Source organism: Eurosta solidaginis, chromosome 4 (assembly GCF_040869045.1).
Source record: "Eurosta solidaginis isolate ZX-2024a chromosome 4, ASM4086904v1, whole genome shotgun sequence".
Taxonomy (NCBI): domain Eukaryota; kingdom Metazoa; phylum Arthropoda; class Insecta; order Diptera; family Tephritidae; genus Eurosta; species Eurosta solidaginis.
Window position 1 is genome coordinate 227,332,427 of NC_090322.1, and position 20,139 is coordinate 227,352,565.

The 20,139-nt window shown below is 37.8% G+C and overlaps 1 protein-coding gene across 1 annotated transcript in view; it reads right to left on the bottom strand.

The window, feature by feature from the left end:
• The window catches only part of LOC137248794 (protein retinal degeneration B-like), a 110,568-nt gene that overhangs the window by 85,247 nt on the left and 5,182 nt on the right, over positions 1-20,139 (bottom strand). The gene's annotated exons all lie outside the window — the stretch shown is intronic.

Sequence of the window (20,139 nt, forward strand, 5' to 3'; positions counted from 1 at the left end):
TTTCATTTAATTTGTCTAGGATACTTTTAATGCCATAGATCGAACAAAAATTTACCAATCCTTGTGAAATTTGGTAGGGGCTTAGATTCTGGGACGGTAACTTATTTCTGTGAAAAAGGGCGAAATCGATTGAATCCAAGCCCAGTTTTTATACACAGTCGACCGTCTGTCCTTCCGCTCGGGCGTTAACACGATAACTTGAGCAAAAATCGACATATCTTTAGAGAACTTAGTTCACGTACTTATCTGAACGCACTTTATCTTGGTATAAAAAATGAACGAAATCCGACTATGACCACGCCCACTTTTTCGTTATCGAAAATTACGAAAAAATTAAAAAAATGCCATAATTCTATACCAAATACGAAAAAAGGGATGAAACGTGGTAACTGGATTGGTTTATTGACGCGAAATATAACTTTAGAAAAAACTTTGTAAAATGGATGTGACACCTACCATATTAAGTAGAAGAAAATGAAAAAGTTCTGCAGGGCGAAATCAAAAGCCCTTGGAATCTTGGCAGGAATACTGTTCGTGGTATTACATATATAAATAAATTAGCGGTACCCGACAGATGATGTTATGGGTCACCCTGGTCCACATTTTGGTCGATATCTGGAAAACGCCTGCACATATACAACTACCACCACTCCCTTTTAAAACCCTCATTAATACCTTTAATTTGATACCCATATCGTACAAACAAATTCTAGGGTCACTCCTGGGCCACCTTTATGGCGATATCTCGAAACAGCGACCACCTATACAACTACCACCACTCACTTTTAAACCCCTCATTAATACCTTAAATTTGATACCCATATCGTACAAACACATTCTAGAGTCACCCCTGGTCCACTTTTATGGCGATATCCCTAAATGGCGTCCACCTATAGAACTATGGCCCACTCCCTCATAAAATACTCTTTAATGCCTTTCATTTGATACACATGTCATTCATTTCATTTTCTTACTTGGTTATTTTCCCTTATGTTGTCACTGTAGCTCTCAGCTGAGTATGTAATGTTCGGTTACACCCACACTTAACCTTCCTTACTTGTTTTAAATCAATTTTTTTTTTAAATCAAATAAAACTTAAGTCAAATGAATTTTTTTTTTTCAAGTCAAATGAAACTGTTTCAAATCCAAACGAAAACTTTTTTTCAAATCAGATAAAATTTTTCAAAGCAAATGAAACTTTTTTTAAACCAAATAAAACTTTTTTCATATTATACTTTTTATACTCAGTTGAGCAGAGCTCACAGAGTATATTAACTTTGATTGGATAACGGTTGGTTGTACAGGTATAAAGGAATCGAGATAGATATAGACTTCCATATATCAAAATCATCAGTATCGAAAAAAAATTTGATTGAGCCATGTCCGTCCGTCCGTCCGTCCGTCTGTCCGTTAACACGATAACTTAAGTAAATTTTGAGGTATCTTGATGAAATTTGGTATGTAGGTTCCTGGGCGCTCATCTCAGATCGCTATTTAAAGTGAACGAAATCGGACTACAACCACGCCCACTTTTTCGATATCGAAAATTTCGAAAATCCGAAAAAGTGCGATAATTTATTACCAAAGACGATAAAGCTATGAAACTCGATAAGTTCCTTGATCTTATGACGCAAAATAGAAAGTTGGTAAAATTTTGGACAACGGGCGTGGCACTGCCTACTTTTAAAGAACGTAATTTAAAAGTTTTTGCAAGGTGTAATTTGGCAGTCGTTGAAGATATCATAATGAAATTTGCAGGCGCGTTATTCTACTTATACTATATCTGTGCTACAAAAAAATTAGCTAAATCGGATTACGAAAACTCCCACTTTTTAAAAAAAAATTTTTAAGTCAAATTTTAACAAAAAATTTAATATCTTTACAGTATATAAGTAAATTATGTCAAAATTTAACTCCAGTAATGATATGGTGCAACAAAATACAAAATAAAAGAAAATTTCAAAAGGGCTCCGTCCTTTTTCATGTAATTTGTCTAGGATACTTTTAATGCCATAAGTCGATTTACCAATCCTTGTAAAATTCGGTAGGGGCATAGATTCTGTGACGGTAACTGTTTTCTGTGAAAATGGCCAAATCGGTTGAAGCCACGCCCAGTTTTTATACACAGTCGACCGTCCGAGCTTCCGTTCGGTCGTTAACACGATAACTTGCGCAAAAAAACGATATATCTTTACTAAACTTAGGTCCACGTACTTATCTGAACTCACTTTATCTTGGTGTAAAAAATTACCGAAATCCGACTATAACCACGCCACTTTTTTCGATATCGAAAATTACGAAAAATGAAAAAAATACCATAATTCTATACCAAAATACGAAAAAAAGGGATGAAACATGGTAATTGGATTGTTTTATTGACGCAAAATATAACTTTAGAAAACTTTGTAAAATGGGTGTGACACCTACCATATTAAGTAAAAAAAATGAAAAAGTTCTCTGGGCGAAATCAACAGCCCTTGGAATCTTGCAGGAATACTGTTCGTGTATTGCATATATAAATAAATTAGCAGTACCCGACAGATGATTTTTTAGATCACCCTGGTTCACATTTACATCAAAAGGGCCACTCGCTTTTAAAACCCTCATTAATACCTTTAATTTGATACCCTCATATCGCACAAACACATTATAGAGTCACCCTTGGTCCACCTTTATGGCGATATATGGACAAGGCGTCCACCTATAGACTAAGGCTGACTCCCTTTTAAAATACTCATTACCACCTTTCATTTGATACCCATATCGTACAAACACATTCTAGAGTCACCCCTGGCCCACCTTAATGGCGATATCTCGAAAAGGCGTCCACCTATAGACCTAAGGCCCACTCCCTCTTAAAATGCTCAGTAACACCTTTCGTTTGATACCCATATCGTACAAACATTCTAGAGTCACCCTTGTTCCACCTTTATGGCGATATCTCGAAAAGGCGCCCACCTATACACCGAAGGCCCACTCGCTTTTAAAATTTTCATCGACACCTTTCATTTGATTCCTATATCGTACAAACACATTCTAGAGTCACCCCTTGTCCACCTTTATGGCGATATCTGGAAACGGCGTCCACCTATGGAACTAAGGATCACTCCCTTTTAAAATACTCATTAACACCTTTCATTTGATGCCCATATCGTACAAGCACATTCTAGAGTCACCCCTGGCCCACCTTTATGGCGATATCTCGAAAAGGCGTCCACCTGTAGAACTAAGGATCACTCCCTTTTGAAATACTCATTACCACCTTTCATTTGATACCCATATCGTGCAAACATATTCTAGAGTCACCCCTGGCCCACCTTAATGGCGATATCTCGAAAGGGCGTCCACCTATAGACCTAAGGCTCACTCCCTCTTAAAATTCTCAGTAACACCTTTCATTTGTTACCCTTATCGTACAAACACATTCTAGAGTCACCCCTGGTCCACATTTATGGCGATATCTCGAAAACGCCTTCACATATACAACTAAGGCACACACATTTTTAAAATACTAATTAACACCTTTCATTTGATACCTATATCGCACAAACAAATTCTAGATTTAGCCCTGGTCCACCTTTATGGCGATATCCCTAAATGGCGTCCATCCATAGAACTATGGCCTACTCTCTCTTAAAATACTCTTTAATACCTTCCATTTGATACACATGTCATACAACCACATTCCAGGGATACCCTAGGTGCATTTTCCTACATGGTGATTTTCCCTTATTTTGTCTCCATAGCTCTCAACTGAGTATGTAAATCAAAAGAACCTGTTTTCAGAAAAGATGAAATTTTTTTCAACGCAAATGAAACTTTTTTCATGTCAAAATAAACTTTCTTTCAAATCAAGTGAAACTTTTGTCATATCAAATGAAACTTTCCACTTCAAATGAAGATATTTTCATTTAAGCGAAACTATTTAAATTTAGCCTGTGGAAATCAGACACTGCCACCTAATTCCAAGTTGTTCGTGGTGAGTTTAAGGTGCAGTTAAGTGAAGCTCTGTTTGCTCCTAACACTTTGGTCGTTTCAATAAAATTGAATAAATAAAATAGCAAATTTAAAATCTAGTCAACTTTATCCGTATTTTGCTTAGACCTCAGTCATATGCAGGCGTCGGCGGCACTTGACCTAATTGTTATACTACTAAATAAAAAAAAATTTAATTTAACTGTATTACTTGATCAATCACTAGAAGGTCGGGCTAATACCTTAATGGTGTTTGTTACCGGAACGTACTGGATCTATATCCGGCAAAGGATCATCAACATCGATAACCCTCCCTAAAACATTCGGGGAGTGTCTTTATCGTTAATAAAACCACAACAACAACCAAACATTATTTAGTAAAGCAAGAATTTTCAAAAATATTTTGAAAAAATTTTAAGTTTATTCAAAACTTGTTTAAAACATTCCTTTATGCCACCGAACGATGAACTGTTATAAACTTTTTTTGTTTCCGTGGTATTTAATTACGTCTTTGCTCTGCCAGTTTCAAGATAGGGTTGCGTAAAAAATTTTGAACGAAAAGCCTTCATTCTCCATATTGAAGTTAAGCATTGTTTGTGATCAAGACCATGTCTTATATCACTTACATGTATGTATAACTTATTCTTGTGATAATATCCACACTTATTTATATACGCACAAATAAGGATGAATGTAAGTTTATAAACTGCATTATTTTGCTTTGGGTTTACTTTAAATTCTTCTCCTATTTTTATAAATATAATTATATACTCGGTTGTGCTGAGCAGGCATTAACAATTGAAATGTGTAACTTGGTAATCAGATCAACATCATATTAAAAATTTGCGAAATCGGATAATAACTCCGTAAATTTTTATGTATAGAAAGTCTAGAAGAACAACATACAATGGTATAACTCAGTAAATATTTGACAAATCAAAAATTACAAAATGCTGCAGGTTAAGCATATCAATTGTTTGACCTCCTTGATCATGGCGGAGTACTCACAATTCATCCAGGTATTGCAAGTAGTTGAATTAATGCAACTCTATCAGACCATAAATACGCTGAAAGGAAAAAAAACTGTTGATTTTACAGCTGAAGTGCGGGTAAATTCAATCGAAACTTTTCTCAATTGTATCCATCGCAAATTGTTGTTGAATCAATTTCGCACAAGTTGTTGATTCTGAATTCACCGTTTCAACAGTCAAATTAACAGTGAAAAAACTTACATCATACGTAAGCCAACGCTCTGTTAATTTAACAATTGTTACTGTCACTATAGGAATACAAATGAAAACTTTTAAAATAACAGCTTTCGCCAACATTAGGATAACAGTGAAGTCTGTTTTTATGACGGAGGATCCTTCTATGGTCATAATAACAAGGTAGTGAGCGCCGTAAGCGTAAGTCTCTCTTATATTTTTGTATTTGCATAATTTTACAGTTGTTCGCTGTGCAAATGACCTATAAAATCAGCTATTTTAACAGAAAAATCAGTTAGATTGTTTGAGAGCCTGTAATTTTTGTAAAGGAAAGTTTACTTCAGATCAATATTTTCACTTCTGTTAAAATAATTAAACCAAATACGTTCTTTACAAAAAACTCGGTTGAATTAACGTGATAAGTTTTGCCACAATTCTAATAATAGAGGTCTTGATTTTACTAGCTAATTTTTTGTCAGTGAAGCTTCACTCCTTACTAATATAAAGTCATATTCCATATATCTCCAGAGCTATTGGTATCAGCCACCCACTATTTTTTCTCGAGGCAGAAAAAAACGAGCAGAAAAAGTGGAACGAAATAGATGGAAAAAGAAATAAAAGAGAGAGGAAAAGAAAGAGGCAATACAAATAAATAAATGTAAGGCGCGATAACCTCCGAAGAGATTTTTTAGGCCGAGCTTATCTCCCAATTTGTGTCGTGCTCCTTTTAATTTTTCCTACAAATTGGCGGGACGGGACCTACTTGTTTTATGCCGACTCCGAACGGCATCTGCTAAGCAGATGAGTTTTCACTTCGAGCTTTTCGTGGCCGAAATACATTCGGAGTGCTTGACAAACCGGGGTGGGGCCGTGTGTAGAAGCCCACGAAAGTGGGGAAAGCTTCTGACCGCCATTCACCTGGGAATGGCCAGAGCGATTCTTTTGCATGCGGTTCAAGCAGCTCACTACTGCCGATCGCTTGCGGCCAAGTATCCTCTGGATAGCCGCTAAACACCCGTTTAGCGGTGAGCTAATGTGAGAAGGCGAAAACCTGGCTAGGCCACTCTGACATAATCTGCTTAAGGGCTAGCCGGGGGAGATTTCATCGGCAGCGTCTGTACACCTCTAGGTGCGGCTGCACGCGGGCGTCTGTCTTGGAGCAAGCGGCTCGCTATATAAACGTGCCAAGTAATATTTTCACCCCCGCTGAGCGGGTTGTGCGCTGGGCTTGGGACCCGCCACGTAAAACCATACTCCAATGAAATATAACAACAAGCCTCGGATAAATACACTCTCTATTGATGACGACCATGGCAAACGTTTGAAGGACAATGAATTGAGGGCATGCACCTGGAACGTCCGCTCCCAGAATGGGATTGGTGCAGATGCCCGGCTGGTTGATGTCCTCGTCAAAGCAAAATCTGACATCACCGCCATCCAAGAAATGCGTTGGACGAAGCAAGGAAGAAAGAAGATCAAAAATTGTGACATATATTGGAGTGGCCATGCGAATAAGCGCAGTTTCGGCGTCGGATTCGTGGTGGGAGAGAGACTTTGTCGCCAAGTGCTGGCGTTCACACCTGTGGACGAGCGTCTCGCCGCTATCCGAATAAAAGCAAATTTTTTTAATATATCATTCATCTGCGCCCATGCGCCGACAGAGGAGAAAGACGATGAGGTGAAAGACACTTTTTATGAACAATTAGAACGCACATACGAGCGCTGCCCCCGTCATGATATAAAAGTCGTGCTTGGCGACTTTAACGCCAGGGTGGGCAAAGAAGGTGTTTTTGGCCCTACAGTCGGAAAGTTCAGCCTACACAATGAAACTTCTCCTAACGGACTGAGGCTGATTGACTTTGCCGGTGCTCGAAACATGGTCATATCAAGCAAGAGGTTCATGCATAAAAAGATACATCAAGCTACATGGCTGTCTCCTGATCGAAATACTCGCAATCAGATCGTACACGTTGTGATAGACGGACGGCATGCCTCCAGTGTTTTAGATGTGCGCACGATCCGAGGACCTAACATCGATTCGGACCATTATCTCGTTGCAGCCAAAATACGCACCCGCCTCAACGCGGCTAAAAACAAGGAACAAAAAACACAAGGAAAGATAGACGTCGAAAAGCTTCAATCACAACAGACTGCCAATGATTACGCAACTCGACTCTCACACCTGCTCTCGGAGGGCACAACTCATCCTGAAGGAATACAGGAGCAGTGGGAGCATATCTCCAAAGCACTTCGTACTGCCGCCGAGGAAAAAATTGGTTACCGGCGGCCACGAAAACACAACTGGTATGATGAAGAATGCCGCGTTGCAACCGAAAGAAAAGATGCTGCCTACAGGGCTACGTTAAAAGCGAGCGCGATAAGAGGAGTGTGTGAACGCTATCGTGAGTTGAAAAGGGAAGCGAGACGCCTTTTCAGGAAGAAAAAAGCAGAAGCAGAAAGGCGTGAGTGCGAGCAGCTTGAGCTGCTAGCCACCAGGAATAACGCCCGCAAATTCTACAAAAAAATACGGCGACAGACGGAAGGTTTTAAGACCGGGGCAAACTCCTGTAGGAATGAAAACGGCGACCTTGTAACTGATGTCCAGAGAGTGCTTAGATTATGGAGGGAGCACTTCTCTGCTCTCATAAATGGAGGCAGCAATTCACCGCGCAGAGATGAAGAACCCGATCCCGCAATCGATGATGATGGAATATATGTCCCCCCGCCCGATTATGACGAAGTTAGAATAGCAATAACCAGATTGAAAAACAACAAGGCCGTGGGCGCTGATGGATTGCCTGCGGAGCTATTCAAGTTCGGCGGCGAGGAGTTGGTAAGGCGCATGCAGCAGCTTCTTAGCAAAATATGGGCGGACGAAAGCATGCCCGACGGTTGGAATCTAAGTGTTCTTTGCCCAGTCCACAAGAAGGGGGACACTGCAAAATGCACCAACTATCTTGGAATCAGCCTTCTTAATATCTCATATAAGGTCCTTTCAAGTGTATTGTGCGAAAGATTGAAGCCCACCGTGAACCGGCTGATTGGACCTTATCAGTGCGGCTTCAGACCTGGTAAATCTGCCATCGACCAGATTTTCACAATGCGCCAAATCTTGGAAAAAACCCGTTAAAAGAGAATCGATACACATCACCTCTTCGTCGACTTTAAAGCCGCCTTCGACAGCACGAAAAGGAGCTGCCTATATGCCGCTATGTCTGAATTTAGTTTCCCCGCAAAACTTATACGGCTGTGCAAAATGACGTTGAGCAACACCATCAGCTCAGTCAGAATTGGGAAGGACCTCTCCGAGCCGTTCGAAACTAAACGAGGTTTCAGACAGGGTGACCCCCTATCGTGCGATTTCTTTAATTTGATGCTGGAGAAAATTATACTAGCTGCAGAACTTAACCGCACTGGAACAATATACTATAAAAGCGTGCAATTACTGGCATATTCTGATGTCATTGATATCATCGGTCTAAACACCCGCGCTGTTAGTTCTGCTTACTCCAAGCTGGAAAAAGAAGCGGTAAAGATGGGTTTGATTGTGAATGAGGACAAAACGAAGTACCTGCTGTCATCGAGCAAAGAGTCAGCGCATATGCGCCTTGGCAACCACGCTACTGTTGGCAGCCATAATTTCGAAATAGTAAAAGACTTCGTTTATTTGGGAACCAGCATCAACACTAACAACAACATCAGCGCTGAAATCAAGCGAAGATTCAATCTTGCCAATAAATGCTACTTTGAACTAGGTCGGCAACTGAAAAGTAAAGTCCTCTCTCGGCGAACGAAAATCATACTCTACAAGTCACTTATCGTACCCGTCCTGCTATATGGGGCAGAAGCATGGACCATGACAACAGCAGATGAAGCGGCTTTGGGAGTGTTCGAGATAAAAGTTCTTCGAAAGATTTATGGACCTCTACGCGTTGGCGATGGCGAGTACCGAAGAAGATTTAATGATGAGCTGTACGAGCTATACGCAGACATCAACATAGTCCAGCGAATTAAAACGCAGCGGCTGCGCTGGCTAGGCCATGTTATGCGAATGAAAGATGATGATCCGGCCAAGAAAGTGTTTCTATCGGAACCCGCCTATGGAAGCAGAGGTAGAGGGCGGCCCCCACTCCGTTGGAAGGACCAGGTGGAAAACGATTTAAACTCCCTTGGTGTGACCAATTGGCGCCGGTTGGCGGAGCGAAGGAGCGACTGGCGCGCCTTGTTGGACGGCCATAACCGTTTAGACGGTTAAGCGCCAATTAAGTAAGTAAGTAAGCTTGACAAACACTGCTGAGGGACCACGCCGCCTAGAAAAGTTTTCTTCTAACTGAAAAAACTTATTTCTAAAATTTTTATATTGCTTTGCCTGGGGCGTTAACCCAGGATCTTTGTTGTGATAGGCGGAGCACGCTAACATCACACCACGGCGTCAACCAAAAGGCAATAAGAGAAATTGGAACGAGAAGGAAAAGGAAAAGAAAAATTGGAATATCAATTATATAAGAAATAAAAATAAAAATAGATAAGAATAGGAAATGAGAAAGAAATAGGTAAATCAAAACGATATAATTATATAAATAAAAGTAGGATATAATGTAATAGCTGTATATTTTGGAGCACCATTGACTTTGCCCATTTGTACAAAGTAAAACTAATAAAAAGATGATAAAAAAATGTTAAGGACTACCTTTATATAAATGGACCAAAAAAAGAAGGCAAATTTTCCTTTAAAAGAGATATAGTCTTGTTGAATTCTGACTAACACACTTTAACAATAGCTCTTGTAAAAGAATTTCGGGATTTAAAACTATAAAGGTGGAGCGCAATCTTTTAATTTAAGGCAAACCATGTACTTGGGATTAACTAATGGATTAACGCGCGCTCTACCATTATAATTGTAAATCCCAAAATTCTTTTACAAGAGCTATTGTTAAAGTTTTGTAGTCAAAATTCAACAAGGCTATGTCTGTATTAAAGGAAAAATTGCCTTCTTTTTTTGGTCCATTTATATAAAGGTAGTCCTTAACATTTTTTTTATCATCTTTTTATTTTCAATTTTTTAGTACTGCCTACAAAAAGGCAATTGCGAATTTGATTAGTAATTTCAGTAATTCCTAAGTGACCATTCTTATCTTTATTTATTTGTTCAAAATAGCAAGATTTAAGAGAAGTAGTGGAATTTTCGCTGACAACACTGGCAAAAACAACAGAATTCCACCTCTCATCATAACAAGAGAATTCCACCTCGTTTGTCAGCTACTTAATTTGCACAGGTGAAAATCGTGGTGAAATTCGTATACGCCTGTAAGCTAAAAGAATCGTGATGAAAGTCGCGTACGCCTAAAAGTATGCAAGTGCGTGTATTTAGTTGGGCCTTCAACGAGGTGGAATTCTACAACGCCTGCAACAATCAGGAGGCTAGCCATAAAGGTATGGCTTAATCTTCTAAATAGTTCGACTTGTGCATTACGTAGCTCAAATTTTTTGATCAAACATTGCATTGTCACCGAGTTTTAAACTATATTTCAGGTTTCAAGTCTCTAGATATCCAGGAAGTTAGTTAAAAATCGATTGCAAGATTCCCAATTTAAAATTAGTTTTCTCAATATTTCGATCCATGCGCCACCTAGCGGATTTTTTATTTTTTTGATAAAATATTGCATTGTCACCGGGTACTGACTTACGGCTCAAGTTTCATATCTCCAGCTCACCGTAAAGGCACATAAAAAACTACGTCATTAGTTATTGTTTCACCCATAACTTCATAGATATGGTTGGACCTCTCTTGTACAGTTAAGTTATAAATTAAGTAATAAAATTTAGATTTATTATTAGGTTTTAAGTTTTTGCTTCGAAGCTACAGCTCATTTGAAGCTGGAAGATATCGTAAGATCTCAGAACTGTAGCTATATAATTTCGGTAAAAAAAATTTAGTTAAAGGGGTCTGGCTAGACAAATGTGTACCCGTAAGGGTTAAATCCTAGAACTACTTCCGTGTGTGAATCGCTTCTTTTTTATACCCAGTTGCGCAGAGCTCACAGAGTATATTAACTTTGATTGGATAACGGTTGGTTGTACAGGTATAAAGGAATCGAGATAGATATAGACTTCCATATATCAACAAATTTGATTGAGCCATGTCCGTCCGTCCGTCCGTCCGTCTGTCCTTTAACACGATAACTTGAGTAAATTTTGAGGTATATTGATGAAATTTGGTATGTAGGTTCCCGGGTACTCAGATCGCTATTTAAAATGAACGATATCGGACTATAACCACGCCCACTTTATCGATAGCGAAAATTACGAAAAATGAAAAAAATGCCATAATTCTATACCAAATACGAAAAAAGAGATGAAACATGGTAATTGGATTGGTTTATTGACGCAAAATATAACTTTAGAAAAAAACTTTGTAAAACGGGTGTGACACCTACCATATTAAGTAAAAGAAAATGAAAATGTTCTGCAGGGCGAAATCAAAGGATTTGAATCTTGGCAGGAATACCGTTCGTGGTATTACATATATAAATAAATTAGCGGTACCCGACAGATGATGTTCTGGGTCACTCTGGCCCACATTTTGGTCGATATCTCGAAAACCCCTTCACATATACAACTACCACCACTCCCTTTTAAAACCCTCATAAATACCTTAAATTTGATACCCATATCGTACAAACAAATTCTAGGGTCACCTCTGGTCCACCTTTATGGCGATATCTCGAAAAGGCGTTCAACAATAGAACTAAGGCCCACCCCCTTTTAAAATACTCATTAACACCTTTCATTTGATACCCATATCGTACAAACATATTCTAAAGTCACCCCTGGTCCACCTTTATGGCGATATCTCGAAAAGGCGAACACCTAAACAACAACCACCACTCCCTTTTAAAACCCTCATTAATACCTTTAATTTGATATCCATATCGTCCACCTATAGAAATATGCCCCACTCCCTCATAAAATACTCTTTAATGCCTTTCATTTGATACACATGTCATACAAGCACATTCCAGGGTTTCCCTCGGTTCATTTTCCTACATGGTTATTTTCCCTTATGCTGTCACCATAGCTCTCAACTGCGTATGTAATATTCGGTTACACCCGAACTTAACCTTCCTTACTTGTTTTTTTTTGTGTTTGTGTTAGGCTAATTATTGACCACTTTGTTGCTTTAGTGCACTAACACGGCTCGACGTTATCTAGTTCTAACCATCCGCATAGCTGGCGGAGTTCTGTTCTCTGTACTGCCCCCTATGATCATTTCAGTTGCGCGCCGAGAAATTATGTGACAACTTCTTGGAATACTGATATTGACTCAGATCATCCTAACTTTAGTTTGGTCCAGCCACAAACGAGATTAGGCACTTTTAGACTACACTTACGGATGATCTCAGAATTTTGGTAAGACTCTTGGCTTTCGCTTAAACTTTAAGTTCTCTTACAGTATAGATATCATCACATTAAGTGCATTCTTAATCGGTTCAATCTCCGTTTGGATGACGAAACATTAGCCGTGTTTTTTTTTCACACGCGTATACGTTTACGTTTGCGCGTAAAAAAATGCTTATCCTCGCTTAGATAATGCTTAGGAGACCCATCTGGCGACAGTGGTTAAATAACTAGCTACAGCACAGTGTGTACCGAAAAGCGGAGACACAACCCTCTGATGGCCATAGGGGATAACATATAGCTGAATCAGTTGCGATGAACTGTGGACACGCATAGAATACATAGAATTAGTGTAGAGGGTGAAACAGAGAAACATATTTCAGTTACATCTGAGTATAATGCGTATTGAAATTAAGTAGGACAAATTTTATACGCAGCAATTTCAGAGGTGTATTTAAAGTTTGACGCTTAGCAATCCATATAAAGTTTAACCGTAAACGTCTATAGATTTAAAAAAAAAACACTGCTACTATCTCTAGTTCTAACTCCTTGCAAAAATCCTCTACAAACCTTCCCAGCCAACGTCGACTTTTCTGTAAGCCAGCTAACTTGTCCACTGCCCCAGACGAGTCCAATTCCCCAGTCCTCATACAAGAAAATTAATGAGGAACTGACACATGGGGCAGTTTTCGGCATATAATAGTTTGTCCTATCTGGGACGGAATCTAATTCGGTAAGAATGGTAGTGTGGCCGAAGTCACAAATCCCCTACAACGTATCACGAAACTTGATCAAAGACCGGGCCACAATCGCCTCGTGTGTAATGTTTAGCGTGCCACCAAAGCCAAGGTAGGTGTTGCTCTAATAGCGCCGTTTATAAAAACCAGCGATATCCGCCCAGTGCGCTCCACTACAGCAGCATCTCATAGAGCATAATTGACTTAACTTCTATCTTGTCAGAGTCCTCACATCTAATAGCTTCATGGAGTACGACAGTGAAAGTACTTTGGAAAGTACTCTCACGTATGTACTCTATGGAATACTCACAAACAAAGCGAGAGTGGGATCACCTATTCCTCTCCTAGGACATCGCAATGTTAATTGGAGCACATTTTTTGTATGAATACAGATTTGTTTTGGAACACTCATATACTCCCAAAGGAGTATTCCTTACACTATTTATGGAGTACTCGCGTTTTTTTAAGGGTACTACAATTATATCGAACAGACATACATACTTAAGAGACATTTTCGATAAATATAAAATAAACAAGTAAACCGAACATTACATACCCAGCTGTGCCCTTGAAACGCTGTTGTTGTTTGCTTTGTGCGGTTAATAGTGTTATAAGGCTGCGTAATGGTACATATGCATATTAGGGTGGATCGATTTGTATGGACGAAAGTTGACCGATATCGCACCATCGATTTTTCAATAGGATTTGGGCTCAAGAAAAAAAGTTCCCCAGCGCATAGCCAAAAAAATAATTTTCGAGCCTGCGAAATTTCATTTTTTCGATTTTTTTTCGACTTTGATTTTTTAGGTTTTTTTCATGACCTACTAAAAGATTTTCATTTGATTGTAAAATTTTCATGTATACCATGTCCGACCCAAAAATGTCCGCTAAAAACGTTGGCGATAACAGTTTTTTGAAAAAAAAAATATTTATATATATATTAGGGCGGGTCGATTTAAAAATCGCCCATTGCTCTGTGAAAATCGTATTCAAGGGATTAAAATAAGAAACTTTGCCGAAGGAACCATACCTCTAAAACGAATTCTGATGCCCCCTCCCAGGTAGGGGCAAATTTTGAAAAATCCCACTTTGACCCATTTAGAGTGCTCCAATCGACTCCAAATATATGACCGACCCCCACTAACTTTGGAGGCCCGACCCACCGATGCCAGTGGCACACCCCCTAGAACCCCCCTGGGGGTTCGCCATACAAACATTTCAAAAAATTGCCGGTTTTGCACTTCATATGAAAAAATCAGCACAAACTTATCCATACCACTTGAAAAGAGGTGAACCACTGCGTATACGTAACATTTTATTATTACGTATAAACAAATAAAAAAATTTGCAATAAAATAATTTGAAATGTTTGTATGGTGAACCCCAGGGGGGTTCCAGGGGGTGTGCCACTAGCATCGGTGGGTCGGGCCTCCAAAGTTAGTGGGGGTCGGTCATACAATTGGACTCGAGTAGAGCACTCTAAATGGGTCAAAGTGGTATTTTTCAAAATTTGCCCCTGCCTGGGGGGGGGGGGGGGGGACATCAGAATTCGTTTTAGAGGTATGATTCCTTCGACAAAGTTTCTTATTTTGATCCCCAGAATATGATTTTCACAGAGCAATGGGCGATTTTTTTGCCTCCCCACAAATCGACCCGCCCTAATATATATGGTACCTATACATATGACAATTTTTTTAGTAGGTCATGAAAGGAACCTTAAAAATCAAAGTCGAAAAAACTCAAAAAAATTAATTTTCGCAGGCTCGAAAATTAGGTTTTTGGGTATGCGTAATGGAACTTTTTTTCCTGAGCCCAAATCCTATCGAAAAATCGATGGCGCGATATCGGTTAAGTTTCGCCCATACTAATCGACCCACCCTAATGTATATGGTTCTATTCTAAACTCATTTTCGGTCGAAAGAAGCAAAAAAGATACAGAGGCTACCACTCACGAACTTGAGCGTGTAAAAATCCAGTTTAAAAGTTGTAGGTAGTTATGAAAAAAATGCTTATGCCAAACTTCTTTCGGATTTGGAGATATTTGTTCGATTTATAGCATTGATTTTGATTATCTTCACTCAGTCTTTATAATTTTGCAAGGGTATTGTCTCTGCCAAATGTCAATGTTATGTCTTTAAGGGCCATAAGGCATGTTAAAGTTACAAATTTTCTTCTTCTAAATATGGGTGGTGCCATGCCCATATTTCCAAATTTTTTTAATTTTTCTAACTTTTCGATATCGTCAATGCCAACGATTTGGGTTCAGATAAGCCCGTATACCGAATTTGGTTTAGATATCTCATCTATTTGCTCTAGTCATCGTGTTAGCAGACGGACAGACGGACGAACGGACATGGCTTTCAACTCAGTTTGTCAGTTAAATTACGCTTAAACTTATTCTGCAGTTTTCAGTCTACTTTAACTGAAGTTTCAGCTGAGCTTAAGCGGTCGATCTGGCGGGGTTAAATACTAGTTAACTTATCCGTGATTTGCGTTCGTTCGAAATGGCGTCGAATATAGCCAACAAGCATAAAGCGAAAAATGCTATTACTTAAGTTGAAATAAAATAATTAAAAAAAAATTTTAGTTAAACGGTTTTATTGAAAACAAAACTTACATGAAGTAATAATAATACGAAAAGCTGGAAAATAATTAGGTAGGTTCTAGGTACTAGTCATCACACTCCTTATCAATCTAGGGCGTTGATCAGATAATTAAATAAAAGCGTTGGGCCCGTGAAATTTCTAAAAATGTGAGGTGTAGCATAACCTGATTAAGGTTCAGGTGGTCTTACTTATGACTATCAATAGAAATATGACGCGTCCAACGCTTTTATTTAATTGTCTGATCAACGCTCTAAATTGATGAGGAGTGTGGTGACTAGTACCTAGGACCTACCTAATTATTTTCTAGCTTTTAGTATTATTATTACTTCATGTAAGTATTGTTTTCAATAAAACCGTTTAACTTAAAATTTCTTTTTTTAATTATTTTATTTTAAATTTTTTAGCCTTTATTTAATTGCCTATTATTTCTCATTCTATTTAGTTCATTTAGTGACTCATTATTACAAGGACTCTTTCCTGGCAATTTTTTACAATCTAAGTCCTCAATACATAATCCTTCCAAAGACTTTGCTCGACTCTGCGCCACGTAGGCTTGTCCCTTCTCCAACTCCAATTTGATGTCAATTCTTCCGGACTCTATGTAATATTTGTTCCAAATATGAGCCAAATCGGACCACAAATACGATTTTTGTGAATATCTCGATCTTTGCACCACCTAGCGGCGATTTTTTTCTTATTATTGCATTGTCATGGGGTTGTGAACTATATTCCAATTTTCAAGCTTGTAGCTTATAGGGAAGTTACTTAAATTTCAATTACAAAATTCGTGCCAGCCAGCCAACCATCCATCCAACCAGCCTGTCAAGTCAAGCTAAATAAAACCGTTTAAAAAACTTTGTAGCCTTCTTGCTATACAAGGAAATATTTTTTGGACACCTGTGTCCCATGTGCGTGGAAGGGTTAAAAGTACGGTCATATTGTACACGTATCACTTAACCTATGTGAACTTAATACAGTAGGCGCTCACAAATTAGAACCACTTTGTTTTTAGGATGATTCTAATTTCTTAAAATTCTAATTCCTGTACGTGGTTTTATTTGTATAAAACCTTAAAAATTAAGTCAATTTGCACTAAAAAACTACAACGAAATCTTGTATTATTCACTTTTATTTATAAAAACGATAAAATATAAGATAACAATCCAGTACAATACATATCACATGTTTTTTTTATTAAATATACACATATGTATATATACGCTGAATCAAAACAAGATCCAAAAAACAAAAACTCCAATTACAATAAATATATTTTTTCATTAAAAATACATAAAAGATCGATTGAAAAGTCCAGAAATGAAACAAAAACTTCATAACTAATATTCAGCGATGTGCAATGTTTTTTGTTAGCCGTATGATAGGTATTAGCTGATTGCAGATGGAGCCACATCAAATTCTAGGGCTAACCGCTTCCCTTGAACACCTTGTCAAGCTTTTCCAAGATCTGAACTTTGGTTTCCAAGGGCAAAATATTTTTCTTACATTTATTTGGCATTTTAGCGAATTACTTTACCAAAACTCGTGCACGCGCATCGAATTTCACACAAAAACTAACAAAAGCTGTACAGAACCGTGACGAAATTCTAACGACTACCGAGCGTTTGAATAAATTGGATTCCCCTTTTTATATATATTTTGCAACAAAAAACAAAATACGCTCAGAAATTAGAATTTTCGATTCTAGTTTCAGATCGTGTAACGTATTGAAAAGGTTGATTCTAATTTCTCGACATTCTAATTACTAAAGGTTCTGATTTATGAGCGACTACTGTACCACAATTCAACTGTACAAATATAGAAACGAACAATTAAATACAACTAAAATTTCCTTTGAAAAAGAATAGCCAAATATTTATGCGCTAATTTCATTTCGCTGGAATAAACATAAAAACATTGACTTTGCTGTTTTGGTAGAACAAAAGCTGTTTGTTTAACTGTTTTAGAATTTGCTTTACTCTTGACGCATTAAACGTAAAAAATTATAAAAAAATAAAAAATTAATTAATGCTTGGCGCAATTTATCACACAGAAAATTTAGGTCGAACTTCTCTTCGAATTTGCGTCTTGCTCCCTTTTAATTTTCCCTTCAAATTAGCGGGATACATGTTTTATTTTCATACTAGAAATACGCTTGGATTGTACGCCAATCACTGCCGAGCATAGACCGCGCTTAGACAAACTTTTTTCCAATTGAAAAACTTGCTTTGAATTTTTGATGTTGTTTTGACCAGAACTTGAATTCAGGACCTTTGGTGTGGTATGCGAAGCACGCTCCCACCACACCACGACGGCCGCTTTTTATCAATAAGTAGTTTGAGATTGTGGCAGGCACACGGTTAAAAGTTTGAGCCTAAATCTGATGCATTTTGGACATATGAAAAAACCAATTTTTGTTTAAAATATGGATTATACCGGTCTTCCTGAAAATGAGTGCATAGAACTGGGTTTGAATTTGAAACTGGAGAAGTTATAAAGAAAAGAGAAGGCAGCTCCCTGAAATCCTTTCAATCAGTAACTAGTGATAAACATTTCTGGTTCGGAACTAGACCTAATTAGCCAAATAACTACAAGTTCGGTACTAACAAGTTTTTACACAGTTACAAAATCGACAACTTAGGTTTTTATTTTTCGTATTTAATTTGAGAAATATGGTATCTACAAAATAACTGTTACCAAATTTAAGTAACTTCGACTATGAGTATGATTTCTTTTCCCAAACTTTCTCACTGGCTCGGAGGTATCGATAAATGCTCTAATATCGTATAAGAAGCAGCATTTAGAATTTATCTTCGGTTCGGAACCAACGAAATAGTACCACCTATTACAAATAGTAACAACTAAGCTGTCATTTTTACACTAGTTTTGAACTGCTGAAATAGTTCAAATAAATCAACTAGTTCTAAAGTGGAAATATTTGTACAGTTCGGAACTATAAAAAAGTGAATGCAACTCGAACCAACTAGGACATCACCATGTTAAATATCCCAGATGGAAGCATGTAAAAGATATAGAGGGCGAACTAGTAGAGGTTCCGAATGTACAAGAAACGCACCAGTTTTGAACTAGAGATTTTTCCTACAGCGTTGCTCTACCTACTGTGTTAGAAATCATTTCATAACACCTTATGAGTATAACAAAATTTTTTTTAAAAAGGTTCGATAATTTGCAGCACTTTTCACAGATAAATTTTGTGTTTCTTTTGAATTTTCGGAACCAAATTTAAACCCTTATGATTTGTTTGGAAATCAGACGTTTCCATGCCAGTTTTATTTTTAGATTTTTGAAACCCTTTGCTTTTGCTTCAAACCCAGAAGTGACTACAAGTTTGTATTTTTTGATTTTGTTTTAAAACAATTTTTAAATTTTAAACTTATTATTTATACAAGTTTTAAATTGAAATTGAATAAAATTGAAAGACAATATTAAAATGAAAGTTTTCCAATTTAGTAGCAAAATGTTTCAAAAGTGTTTAAACCGGTTAATGGTTAAAAATTTAGGATCAGATTTCTAACAGTGCACCCGAAAATTTCATCGAGCTTCACCGCTCTATATAAATAGCGCCCGCAAAACATTTCTTGCTATAGTTACTTTATACTTCTTAGCAAGCAGCGAAAAAAAAAACAGAAACCGAAATGAACTTAAGCAATTATTTCGCGATTCTGGCTGTGGTGCTTATCTGTCTGTTGGCCCATATATATTCGGAAATTGATGATCGGCGTTATTTGGTAGCATTACTTAATAGGGAAAAATATCATTGCGCTGGGTCATTAGTGACTATGCAAATAGTGATCACAGCTGCGATATGCCTGAAAGATGTAAAAACAAATTTACTGAAGGTTGAAGCTAATATAACTAATGCATTCTACTTCCATGGACCACATCGCAAAGTGAAGAAAGTATTTTATCAAAATAATTTAAAATGCAGAAAAAGCAACACGGATATAGCTGGAATTAAGCTGAAGAAAGCTTTTAAAAATAAGGATGGAGTGAAGCCAATACCACTTTGCGAAAAGCAACTTTCGGTGGGCAAAAATATACAAATTAGTGAATGGACTGAATCACAATCAAAATACTACCGAGAGCGTTCTCAACTCGTAAAAGATAACGATACTATAGTGGAACCACAGAAATGTGTGGATTATCCAGAAGGAAAAAATATGTATTGTGTTAAAGCTGGCTGTGGAGGGTGTCTTGATG